General features: G+C 37.5%; 1 protein-coding gene across 12 annotated transcripts in view; it reads right to left on the reverse strand.

The window, feature by feature from the left end:
• LOC126470094 (uncharacterized) overlaps positions 1-12,516 on the reverse strand; it is a 1,674,514-nt gene that overhangs the window by 843,848 nt on the left and 818,150 nt on the right. The window lies entirely within an intron of this gene.

Raw genomic sequence — 12,516 nt, forward strand, 5'->3', positions numbered from 1 at the left:
GAACCATAGCATCTACATCTATTCAGACAGCCAGGCAGTCCTGAAATCATTGACAGCTCCTGTAACGAGATATAAGATTGCTGCAGAATGCCACAGGGCTCTGGTGGCCTGGCCTGAAATCATTGACAGCTCCTGTAACGAGATATAAGATTGCTGCAGAATGCCACAGGGCTCTGGTGGAGCTAGGGAAAAGCAATAGGGTAAACCTAGTGTGGGTCCCTGGCCACTCGGGGATCTGTGGCAATGAACAAGCTGACAGATTGGCCAGGATGGGGGCAACGACTCCATTCATTGGACTGAAACCTGTCCTGACAATCACTAATGCTATGATCAAGCAAGAACTTTGGAACTGGCTTAGGAAACAGCACATAGAATACTGCACCAAGGTCTATAAACAAAAATGTGGTAAGGTAATCATGCCTAAGCCATGTTCTGAAAGAGGCTTGTAATTCTGGGATTGAACAGGAAAGAGATTAAACTCATGACTGGATTGATGGCCAGCCACGGGAATTTCAAAAAACAGCTACATACAATGGGTATAATGGAATAAGACCCTAAATATAGGATCTATGATGAGGGTGAAGAAACTGAATCACACCTAATCTTTGAATGCACAGCATTGGAGAGCAAGAGTACAGAATTTTCAAGACAACTAGAGCTGAAGAAATTGTGTCTAACGAAAAACTGGAAAAGTGACTCCTTGCACTATTTAAGGGCATTGGTTGGCTTTACTAGATATACAGGGAGTGACACCGCACAATAAACTCAGTTTCAGTGCAGGCAGTGGCGGGTTAGACCAAAGCTGTTTTAGGTTCCCTGTCAAAATCAATCAATCAGTCAACATTACATGTGGGTACGATCACAAACAGTTTACCTGGATAAATGACCACTGTCAAACTGTGGCCAAGGGCCAACTGGACCACTCACTTCCAAGGCATGCTACCCAACATAATATGAATGATTTAAAAGATATTTAACATCTTGATACTTCCTGAACATTTTTTAATCGTGCAGGTGGGAACATTCTTTGTAGCATATCCAACAGTCCTGCAACCTCCCTCAATGAGCAAGGTGGTGCTGTTCTCAGTAGTTTTGTGTTGTCTGCAAATTAATGTTCTTGGGCTCTACCCTACAAATAATAAGTCCACAACTTGTAACTGCAGGTAGTACAGCGTGAATAACTTGAATGAATAATGTAATTTATTGATTAATTATACATTTTCAAACAATTCTGACCAAATAAATATTATAATTGCACTAGGTTGCAGGCTCTCAAATAGTAGTTTGTTTAGATAATGATTACACAAACTAGTGAGCACAGGTTTTGTAACAGTGTATAAAGTTTCTGGTGTAGTCTCAGACCAGAGCTTAATATATATTACTGTGAGAAACTAAAGTTCGATTTTTGTTCTTTGGTTGTGAATGTAAGTAAATACAAATCACCCTTTCAGAAAATCAAACCCAACACAACATTAGAGGTTGTTGCCTGTACGAAGTCCATCTTTCATGAAAACTTTGAAGTATATGACCACCTATCCAATTCATGAAAGTTTTTAATTTCATCTACACAATGATCTGCTCAAAAACAGAGTTCTACTGCCTCACTCACACTAAAAATTTACCAATTCTTGAGGCAAAATGTCTGCTACTCCAACACAAAACATTTAGCCCACGTGGAATGGGACACACCACCTTAAATAGGCTTGCTTCCTTCTCATTTCTAACTTGCACTGACTTCTATATCTACATCTACATTTATACTCCGCAAGCCACCCAATGGTGCGTGGCAGAGGGCACTTTATGTGCCACTGTCATTACATCCGTTTCCTGTTCCAGTCGCGTATGGTTCGCGGGAAGAACGACTGCTGGAAAGCCTCCGTACATGCTCGAATCTCTCTAATTTTACATTCGTGATCTCCTCGGGAGGTATAAGTAGGGGGAAGCAATATATTCGATACCTCATCCAGAAACGCACCCTCTCGAAACCTGGACAGCAAGCTACACCGCGATGCAGAGTGCCTCTCTTGCAGAGTTTGCCACTTGAGCTTGCTAAACATCTCTGTAACGCTATCACACTTATCAAATAACCCTGTGACAAAACGCACTGCTCTTCTTTGGATCTTCTCTATCTCCTCTGTCAACCTGATCTGGTAAGGATCCCACACTGATGAGCAATACTCAAGTATAGGTCGAACGAGTGTTTTGTAAGCCACCTCCTTTGTTGATGGACTACATTTTCTAAGGACTCTCCCAATGAATCTCAACCTGGTACCCACCTTACCAGCAATTAATTTTATATTATCATTCCACTTCAAATCGTTCCGCACGCATACTCCCAGATATTTTACAGAAGCAACTGCTACCAGTGTTTGTTCCGCTATCATATAATCATACAAAAAAGGATCCTTCTTTCTATGTATTCGCAACACATTACATTTTCTATGTTAAGGGTCAGTTGCCACTCCCTGCACCAAGTGCCTATCCGCTGCAGATCTTCCTGCATTTCGCTGCAATTTTCTAATGCTGCACCTTCTCTGTATACTACAGCATCATTCGCGAAAAGCCACATGGAACTTCCGACACTATCTACTTACTTCAACCACCTTTATAAAACTGCCATTAATCCAAATTCATACAATCATTACATTAATACTACTACAACAGTTTCTTTGTCTAATGATTTCAGTTATTTTCAGACCTTACACATGGTTCTGCAACTGCCGGTTCTATTTCAATCACAAAAAATGGTAGGTATGTAATTCTATCAAAATTACACCATACAATGAGAACACATATAAATATTATTCTATTGATTAATAAGGCGTGCTATTTTGAAGTAAACTATTGTGCAATTTTCAATGACAACTATCAAACAATACGCATTTCACACCACTTGTGAATCAAAGTTGATTTTACTGAGCACTCAGTCTTATATCGGAATACAATGAGCAGCTCCTTCACAAGCTGTAGCCATCTATGATCACAGTTACATGAGAGTTTTTCTACAACACTTGTGTACCAAAATCTGCATCTTTCTCTCAATAGCGCCCACCTTGGGCACAAACATGTCAAAACTCCAACCCAGGTAACCATGTGTAGTGCACTCAACCCCATCTTTAGCCTTATTGTACGGCCCATTCACACTGGCATTAATTCATTCATTCTGGCACCATGTGTCATTTTTCATTCTGTGCTCAATTATTAAAAAAAATTATAAGAATTTTATCTGCCTAAAGATGGTCTGTATGTCTCTGGCCTCAAACTCTAATACTTGACACTTGGTGGCCATGAAGTATCCACACATACAATCATGCTTGCATAGCTCAGTTGGTACAGCACTTACCGAAGGTCCCAGGTTGGAGTTCCAGTTTGGAACAAAGTTTTAATCTACCAGGAAGTTTCCTATCAACACTCTGCTGCTGGGTGGCAATTTCAATCCTCTAGGTTGTGGCTGAACTATGTCTCTTTTCCACGAGAGTAGTCCAGCAATTTATGCAGGAGAGTCTCTGTGAACTTTGGAAGGAAGGAGATGAAATATTGGCAGAAATAAAGCTGTGAGGATGCACTGTAAGTTGTTCTTGGATAGCTCAGTCAGTTGAGAACTTGCCCACAAAAGGTGAGAGTCCCAGGTTCAAATCTTACTCCAGTACACAGTTTCAATCTGCCAGGACAGTGTCCTCGACATTGCGAAAGAATTGTTACGCTACGTCAATTTATTTTTGATATGGCTAGAATTAGAGATGTAGTACCAGTAATATCAAAATCTCAGGGTCTCAGAACAAATATTGGTTGTGATAATGTTTCGTACAGCAATACCATTCCCAATAACTGCTTATTAAAGAATATAGCATGTAGGCTACATCAGTGCAACACATTTAAAAATAATAATAATAATAAATTTTTTGATCCCTTGCTAACAGTACCTGGCGATACACCAATACAACTTTTAATTCGGCAGTGAAAGTCACATGAAAAGTCCTAATCAAAATGAATGTAATTTCCCTGTCTCGTCTTATTAAAGAAAATCAGTTAAAACTCAAGTGTTATTACGTAGACTTAGTAAAGAGCACGTGCCCCCCATTCCCCTTCACAATGTTCGTTTCATACACGAGACATCACTTAAATAGAAATAATAATGCAGGCAACTAACTTTCAATGAAACACCTCTGGTCCATTATGTACGGACAATAAATTAAATTATAATAACATTCCGCACTAATGAACATACAGTATGCGTTGAAATACTGGTACTTAATATAGTATACCGGCACCGTAGTAAAAGCGTACAAAAAAACTGCAGTAATCATTAAGCACTCCCCTTCGTTTGCATACATGTTCTTATCACCTGACACACACATAATTACTTTATTATCACTTCAGAGAGAGTCGAAATTGCAATTTTTTCGAAGGTTTCCGTCACCATTATTTGCTTTGCAACCACCGGAAACCTCCGAAAATTTTTTTATCAGAACTGAGGTATGGGAATTATATTTAATTTGTTTCTGAGATGACACGGTCCAGTCAAAAAAAATAAAAAAAATAAAAAAAAAATAAAAAAAATAAAAAAAAAATGAAAAACTAGCTCACTGGTCTGCGAAATATGCAAATATAAGTTGAAAACCAACTCGACATGTGCAGTGCATGTGTTTTCTAATTTTTATCTCGACACACATTTATTAAAAAAAGATGATAATTACACTCCAATATGACGTACATTGCGATAAAATCTTTGGACAATATTTACATGACAAGGACTTGATGGACATGCTGCCATCTCGTATAGCGATTGAGAAACACTACGTAACAGGGTCTCCGTCCATTTCTGTACAGTTTATTACGTCAATGATGTAACATAATACGTATCTACCGAGCTTTAATCTTAAAATAAACAGACTAGAACAAGGTATGATATGTTCAAGGAAATTTAAGGACAATAAATTTCATTTCAGTGATTCTGCGCTCGCTAGCTGTCGGTACCGCTGCAGCCTATAAATTGCGAAACTGCCAGGTTGAATCCACAAGAGAATTAAACGCAATTCTGATTCCTGGTTGATGTATAATGTGTGTTTAGAGATGTTTAATATGTGTGGAAGTAATGGGATAAAGGAGGAGGGTTGGCGTTCTGAGGATGCCGTCAAAGGATTGTCAGTAAATGGTTGTAGGCCTCATGAATAGCTCTTTACCATAGCTGATTAGTGAGGTCAATTACATTCGATTATTGTCTTATCCTCAAATTCATAGCACGCTTAAACGTTTACAATTAGTAACTACATGCCTCAAGAAACACGTTGTACAGATTCTATCATCCGTGGGACCACGAGTAAAATGGAGGAATGAGTCAGAGCTTCCCAAAACTCTTCCAAGCGAAATGCAAACGCTTGTGGACTAAACTCTTTAATTTTCAGTTATGCTTTTCGTGGTTAACATTATTTTTTAAAAAAATTCAAAATCAACGGTTTACGAATGCACAACCTGGACCTTCCTGCACTTACCTTGCATTTTAGGAACATGCACTGGCAGCTATAACGAAGGTTCTGTTACATAAAAATGGGGTATAGTTCCTGATCTGTGCTGGCGTTAAGTGCTGTGGTCCTGATTGTAAAGGGACTTAACTTGTCAGGACGAAAAGTTAGCGTGTTTGTTTTCAAACTGAGAGAAAGTTACAGAAGATGTAGACAAGTTCGGTGCACAGAGAAAGATTTATCCCAATAAAACAGTCGATAGAAAGTATTAACTAAAATTCTTTCTGGGGCTTTAAATTTCTAGTACCTAGTATAAACATAATATTTTTGAATGATCTTGAGAATCGTAATATAAATTGCCAGAATGTTAATTACAAGTTCTTGTTTAAAATATGATTTCTAATCTCTTTGCTATGTTTACAGATGTCTCGGCAACTTTTTCATTCGCATGGTACAGGCAGAATTCAGTGTGCCATCAATAGCAAAACTGGAGAAATTATACCGACCACTTAACTTCATCTAAATAAAAGTTTATTTTATACTTTATGAGAATTCATTGTTGATGTACAGGTGTTAAATGTGACAATCAGTACCATCTCCTTCAACTGCTTCCATTAGTGGGATAATTCACAGATGTACACTGAAAGTAACACTGCTGTTAACGAATCTTCCTAAAGATGGCCTGTATTTCCCTGGCCTCAAACTCAAATATGTAACACTTGGTGGCCATGAAGGACCCAAACTCAAATGAGAATGAATAAGTATTAGTATACTTAGCGTCACGCTTGCATAGCTCAGTTGGTAGATCACTTGCTGAAGGTCCCACGTTGGAGTCCTAGTTTGGAACAAAGTTTTATTCTGCCAAGAAGTTTTGTATCAACACACTGCTGCACGGTGAAAATTCCAATTCTCCAGATTGTGGCTAAGCTATGTCCCTGCGGTATCCTCTTTTTCCAAGACAGTAGTCTTGCAAATTATGGAGGAAAGTTTCTGTGAAGTTTGGGAGGCATGAGATGAGATACTGGTAGAACTAAAGCTGTGAGGATGGCTTGACAGTTGTGCTTGGATAGCTCAGTCAATAGAAAACTTTCATACAAAAGGTGAGAGTCCCAGGTTCAAATCCCAGTTGAGCACACAGTTTCAATCTGCCAGGAGGTTTCATATCAGTGCAAACTCCACTGTAGAGTGAAAATTTCATTCTGGAAATAATACCCCAGGGTGTGGCTAAGCCATGTCTCCACAATATCCCTTTTTCCAGAAGAGTTAGTGCCACAAGCTATGCAGGAGAAATTCTGTGATGTTTGGCAGGCAGGAGATTAGGTACTGGTGGAAGTGAAGCTGTGAGCATGAGTTGTGCAGGAATAGCTCAGTTGGTAGAGCACTTGCCCACAAATGGAAAAGTTCCTGGGTTCGAGGCCCAGTCCAGCACAAAGACCAAGTGAGGTGGTATAGTGGTTAGCATACTAGACTCGCATTAGGGAAGCTGCATTCAGCCATCCTGCTTTATGTTTTCTGTGATTTCCCTAAATCACTTCAGGCAAATGCCACGGTGGTTCCTTTGAAAGGGCACTATCAACTTCCTTCCCCAAAATTATTCCCGAATCTGATGGGACCGATGACCTTGTTTGGTCCACTCCTCCCAAATTAACCAACCAACCATCACAAAGTTTTAATCTGCCAGGATGTATTATATCAATGCACACTTCACTTCAGTGAAAATTTAATTCTGGAAACAGTCCCCCAGGTTACGGCTAAGCTCAACAATATCCTTTCTTCCAGGAGTGCTAATCCTGCAAGTTGTGCAGGAGAACTTCTGTGAAGTTTGGAATATAGGATATGAGGTTTACTGGCAGACTATTGACTTCTGTATTATTTCTGCAACAGATGTCTACTCCCGTACATATCTGCAGTAAGTCTGCAGATCTCAGCCTGAGTAAAGTTTTAAGGGGAGAATGGCTTGATTGGGTTTAGAGAGAGTGTGTTGATAAAGGAACAATATGGAAACATTTTGCAATTCACTCACTTTCAACACATTTAATTCATATGTTTTGTTATATAGTGACTGTACATTATGGTGGTATATTATTAGTACAGTTTTATCATTATCTTGATCATTATAGGGGATGTTTACTGTACCACACATCTTCAGTTTAAATGTTAGATCTGGGATTCTCTCTTTCTTTTGTTGAGCTGTTCCCATCCATAATCCAATGGATAAACATTTTTTTCAAAATTCAATAAATTCTCAATTTTTCAAAATTCAGATTTTTATTGATACAAATCAAGCTTGTTGCCACACATGACCTGTTGAAACCATTTTGTCAAAAACTAATATTTGCTGTTGTTACAGGGTGTCAAAAACTGAGTTTTTGCAAAATTCGATATTTGATCTCAGCCATTTAAAGCGAAAGTTAATAAATGCAAACTGTGATTTGCTTCTGAGAGATTTAAAGGGAGAATGACAATGTTAGGATATTGTTGTCAATGATAATGTGAGAGAGTTTTCTGCAGAATAAAGAGAGAGAGAGAATTATGAAACTTTATTGGCCCTAGAATGTAAGAGGCTAGTCATGACAAAAGAGGAGAGGGTAGGAAAGAAGCTATTCATTGGCTAGCCAGATTGTCTGTGACTGGCAACCATCTGCAAATCAGTGCCTGGTGGGGCTTCTGCCTTGTGATTACTTGCGGTCCATTGGACAGGGATAGCCGGTAGCTAAGACTCTGGAAATATGTAGCTGTGCTATCTTCTGATATTGTGTGGCTGCTTAATAATTTCAGTTGTCTCTCGAATTTTGTGTTGGCACATCCACAACTTTTTTGCCACTACACAAACTTCCTGGAACAAGATAGGCTGTAGGTAGCTCCACACTCTTGCAGTGTTTAATTTGTTGACTGCATCCTTGGTGGAACCTATCATGTTGCAGATCCTATGGCTACTGCAGAAAATCAGTTTGAGACCTCGTCAGTGGAGGACATTGCCTAGCAGTTCACTGACACCCTACACATATGGTAAGTGCACTAGTGGAAGCTTCTCTTCCTTGCCCTCTTAGAAAAGGAGAACATGGTTAGTATGTAAAAGAGGGAGAATTTCTTAAAACTTATGAGGCATTTTAATGTAAAACAAGAATTTTATAAGGACATAGTTGAAAGTGATCAATAGAGTCCCAGTTCAGTATTGTTGTAGCCAGTATTTTGTGTTGTATTTCAGTAGCATTTGTCACTACTTTATGCATCTGCTTATCAAACATTTATGGACAAGTGTGATATTAGTGTTAAATTTAATACTTACGGTGTTTCTGTGCAAAATTAACAATAAAGTACCTTTCTTTGTAAATAATATTGAAGATAAAAAAGGAAAGAAAAAATCAATTTGGATGTGTATATTAACAAAACTTTTAATTTTTCTCTTTGACTTTATCAACTTTTGTAAAAACTTGGAGACTTTGGCCCTCTATTCTGAAGAAAACAATGAAAATTTTAGAAAAGTCAAACACATAATCAGATTCACGCCTACTAAATCTGTGTTAATCTCAGTTTATCTGGTTTATGTATTTAGCATTTCAGTAAGATATTTGAAAAATGCCTTTTCTCAAAAATTTACTTTTTTGTATTTAATGAGTTTTGAAAAATGCTCTTCAATTGTCCAGCAACATTTGCTTAATTCTAGGGGCTTTGTTTGTTTCATATCACTTTCTATTCCATATTCTTCATAACTGCTACAATTTAAGACTTGAACTGCTCTGTTTATGTGTGATGTTGGTTTCTTTTTACCTCGCTGATTTAGATGCCACCCATGACTTATGATGTAGGTTCTGTCATAACTGCTAGTGTTCAGAAATATGATGTTTTGAGACAATGCACACAAGTTCTTTGGTGTCTGATTGTTCTTTTGTACTGATTACCCCTTTCCTGCTCAAGCTATGTAAAACAGTACCAAGGGGTTTAATGTTTTGGGAGAGAATTACCAAAGCTATAAAAAATAGAGCAGTGCATTGTAATGCGTATATTTTTTTAAAATTTATATACAAAACATGAGTGGGACTTCCGAGTCTTGTCAGGATATATTCATTGTATCTGATAAAGTTATTTATTTACTGATTTAGCACTATCAATTTGCATTAGCTATAACAGTACAAAACCAGATTATAAACATCAAAACACGATAATATCTTTTCATGTCAGCAGTGCACATAAACTCTAGTGGTGAAATGAGCAATATACTCGCATGACAATCTGTGTGTTTTTTCTGTCCTCTGTGGGCCAAGATATTGAACTATCACAGCAAGAAGTTTCCTGTGCTACAGTAGAAGTACACCGATGTCCCAACAGGATGTCAGTGCATGAATTCAACTCCAAGGTGTTGTATGCCACCAGAGACTGAATGGGGGGGCTTTTAAGTGCCTTCATGCAGGAGAGGATTAACATGAAGGTCTGTATCTAACTTGCCTTTAGCTCCAACAATTACAGCAAATCAACAGTGGATGATCACTGTGGGGTGCAAATAAATTGAGTTACATAAAGTTTCTAAGTGAAATTTGTGACATAATACATTTTTAGCAAAAATAAGGGCAGCAATAAATAAATAAATAAAATAAAAAATCCAATCAGTCCTAGTTACTCTTAATCACATGTGGGTTTTAATGGTGTATGTCCTCATGACATTTTAACGATAATTTTTAAAATTCTTCATATTTTGCTTTTTTTTTTTTTAGCTCTGCTACACAATAAATTTGGCTTAAATATAGAAATTCTATGATAAAAAACCCTGATGATATCAGCAAACAATTCTGGATAACAAGTAACTTAAATGACAACAATTCCAGATCATATCATCCTGTAGTCATACTTCTCAACTGTTCACGTGTGACCCACCTCAATGTCCCGAACCTCTGTAACTATTTTTCTGCCGGGAATCTCCAGCCCCGTAAACATTAGCCTAAAATCCTTATACCTATGCTGGAAACCCTTACTATTTTGACAATTTTCATTGTAATCAAAATTCATTTCCCTTAGTGAAAATTCAACTTCTATTTGCTGTTCCCACTTCATTGGTTTGTCTCTGATTTCATCCCCAATGAGATTTCCACCTATTACATCTTTAATCTGGCAGTCAACTAATTTCTCTATTAATTTACTGTTCATCTGCTTAGTTACCTCCTACAGTGTATTTTCCTGTGGCTCGCAGCCCTCCACAGTTTTACATATGTTATTCTGTATCTCAGTAAATTCATTTCCTACTGGTTTTCCTACCGGATCAACTTTGTTACCAACACTACTGATTTCTTCCAATAACTTCCCTGCTTCAACTATTCCATTTTCCCCTGTTCATTAATATTTCCTTAATTTTAGTTTTAACATTTTAAACCCCGTAATTGATTTCAGGTTTAGAAATTCCCCTAATAGAATCAATGAATTCTGTATGGTCATTAGTAATTATGGATACTAATTCCTATAACTGAGTATTTAATTTGGTGTTTCTGTGATCAATCTTGAATTTTAACTCAGATGTCAATTGCTCCATATTACACTTTAGATCCCTAGCTACTTTTGAAATCACTTGCATTAATTACAGTACTGAATCTTCCATGCCCACACTTTCGCATTCTGATCTTGGACTATCTGGCCCGCTAATGTTATCTGATTCATATAAACTTGGTGATTGTTTAATCATGCCAAACTTCTTTTCTGACAACAAATCTGTGAATTCACGTATATTAATATTTTCAATATCAGTACTTAGCTTGTTGGTCATGTTGACTGCCTCTGCTCTATTGTTGTTGCCAGAGATAAAGTTGCTGCTGATGCCAAAACAGAAGACCCTTGGTGCTGTAGCCAATTCCTGTGCCACCATTGAAGTCTCCATTGCTGCTCCTGGTTTTACTTGCTTGGTAAAAACTCCACCCACCATCTACTGCTGTCTTCTTCTTTCTAACTTCCCCACACCTAATTTCTGTTACCTCACTTATTCGCAGGCAACTGCTGCTAAATCTTTAGTATGGTGCCCACACACAAAACTGTCTTTTATTTATTAGATTCATGACTGGATCATGGAATATGCTGATTGTGAGTTTCTGGATGAAAACTCACTTGCATTCATTTCTGTACTAAAACTTCAATAGCAATTGTGCCAAGGATAAATTAATGTCCCGGGCTAGAAAACCCCACATTGTGCTACATCCTTGCATCACCAAATGATTATTCAGATAAGGAAATCTAGTTGCAACTCTCAACTGTGAATGATATACTTCACAAACACTCAGTTGGGCAAATTCATGACTCTTTCAAATATTGGCTCAATATTGTCTTACAATCAGGCAATGCACTGTCTGCTTTCATGCCCAGGAGTTAAAGTTGCTGCAAGATTGTTTTAACTTGTGATCCTGCAGCTTAAATTATCTAAGTTTTGGCAAATTATGCAAAATTAAACACACTACAAGTTGAAATAGATGAAATATCAATAAAATGGTGGAAAGGGTTGTATTATTTTGGATAATTGATTGGAGGCAACACCAAAGAGATCATATGGGATAAACAGAATGCAGAATGACCGGTCAATTCAAAATCACCAGGAGCAGTCATTTGTGCTCCCTTATAAGCCCTCAGTATGCCCACCAAATTTTATAATGATCACAAAAAAATACATAAAATATACTTTAATTTAAAATAGCCAAAATTCATAACTACAACAAATATGCTAAAAGAAGTGTCTTTCTCTGCCAGTCCCCCTCAGACCATATACAATTTACCCAGAATTAATTATAACATGAAATATGCACATCTGTGCTCAATATTAATGACAATGAAATTGTTGTAAAGATGGCCTGCTCAATAGAAGCATTGTTTTGCACTATATTGATAGTGATTCTAAATTTTATGTACATATCACCACTTTCAGATGATGTGTTTCTTTATCATAGACTGAATTAATATTTAATTATTTAAACAAGAAATAACTTTATTAACTATAAATATAGCGCTTGGTTTCATAGGGAAAGGTACACGGGATTGCGTGCTGCATTTATTTTCTGTGTACGTGTGAAGAATATGATGTTCT

Source organism: Schistocerca serialis, chromosome 3 (genome assembly GCF_023864345.2).
Source record: "Schistocerca serialis cubense isolate TAMUIC-IGC-003099 chromosome 3, iqSchSeri2.2, whole genome shotgun sequence".
Classification (NCBI taxonomy): Eukaryota; Metazoa; Arthropoda; class Insecta; order Orthoptera; family Acrididae; genus Schistocerca; species Schistocerca serialis.